Here is a 787-nt window from a genome sequence, read left to right as displayed (position 1 = left end):
GCTATTAAACTTCAAAAATCCATATCTTTGTGTAGAAAACTCATAAAAATAAAATAAAAATACCCTCTTGCTCACTGAACAGAGGAGAATCATGTGGAATTATTTTCACATTAATTTGATGCATAAATTATTTTTAAAAAATAAATTAGTGTTAGGGGTTTTTCAATTCTCCATTCATATTGAGTTATCATCTTAACCCCAAATTTTTATATGTTGTAGCCTCTGTCTAGGTGAACAATTTGAACATTTTTTCAAAGGTATAGGAGATTTATTGACAGAGATTTTAATTTTCTAAGTTTTTATGCATTTTCTATTCAAATAATTATAGAAAATTTTATGTGGCTTAGAAAATTCTACAAAAATTCATGTAACCTCTCTATGGCCAGAGTAGTCTTAGGAAATAATTTCATGATTTTTAAGAATCAAACCATCAATGTTTTGAGCAAACCTTAATTTGCTTAAAACATTTAATTTGAAGCACACAGAGATTAAAATCATTTGATTTTTGTTCTCCACCGTGACTCATGAGTCAGAGAACTCACCATAAAAATTTCAAAGGATTTGGAGATCATTTAATATTTTTAATTGATTTTTAAAAGTGACCATCAAATTTGAAACTTAAATGATTTTTAAAAATCAAAATATAACTCCAAAAATTATGAAACTTAGTTTTTTGAGTTCTCTGATATCAGAGAAATTTAATAAAAATAAAAATCTATTTAAAATAAAAATTTGATTTTTATGTTATTTTTAATTATTTTAATAATTAAAAAATAATAAAAAAATC

The sequence above is a fragment of the Phalaenopsis equestris genome, unplaced genomic scaffold (genome assembly GCF_001263595.1).
Source record: "Phalaenopsis equestris unplaced genomic scaffold, ASM126359v1 Scaffold000600, whole genome shotgun sequence".
Lineage (NCBI taxonomy): Eukaryota > Viridiplantae > Streptophyta > Magnoliopsida > Asparagales > Orchidaceae > Phalaenopsis > Phalaenopsis equestris.
The sequence above is the reverse complement of the archived record's forward strand: the minus strand, read 5'-3'. Positions refer to the sequence as shown.